This window comes from Poecilia latipinna, unplaced genomic scaffold, assembly GCF_001443285.1.
Source record: "Poecilia latipinna isolate Pla-1442-1.1 unplaced genomic scaffold, P_latipinna-1.0 Scaffold852, whole genome shotgun sequence".
Classification (NCBI taxonomy): domain Eukaryota; kingdom Metazoa; phylum Chordata; class Actinopteri; order Cyprinodontiformes; family Poeciliidae; genus Poecilia; species Poecilia latipinna.
In genome coordinates, this window is record NW_015113468.1 from 117,426 (window position 1) to 118,114 (window position 689).

The window sequence follows — 689 nt, forward strand, 5'->3', positions numbered from 1 at the left end:
TGCCAAAAAAAAAAATAAACAAATTTTTTTTTAAATTTTTTTTTTTTTTTTTTTAGATTAAACTTAGAAATTTTCTAGAAAACTCAGAAATTTCTGAGTTGCAGAGGTTAAAAATTTGCTTTACAAAACTCGGAAATTTTGAGATTAATCTCCAAAAATTCTACAAAATCCAACAGTCTAAAAAATTTACCAGAAAAAACTCTCAATTTTATTTTGTTACTCTCAAAAAACATAGAGAAAAAAAACTTGGAAATTTCTTCGTTTGAGAAGTAAAAAACAAATGCCAGAATTTTCGATTAATCTCATAGGTTTTATGTTTTCTAGAAAAAAATCTGCAATTTCTGAGTTTCAAAACTTGAAAATTTGCCAGAAAAAAAATCTAAACTTTAGAGTAAGAAAATTTTGAGAATATTATCAATTCCTGCAATGTGTAGCTAAATTGGAGCTATAAATTTTGAAATTGAAAAAGAATATTTTGAAACCAAAAAATGTTTTAAAGAGAAGAGTTTTTAAACTGGAAAAAAGATTCAAAACTAAAAATAATTGAAACTTATAAAAGTTCAAAACTACCATTCAGATTTAAAGTTTTTTTTTCAGCTTTTTTTTTTTTTTTTAACAAACTTTGTGGCCCCAATTTAGCTTCATACAGCTCATCTCCCATCCCTTGAAATGACACCCAGGCAGCCTCA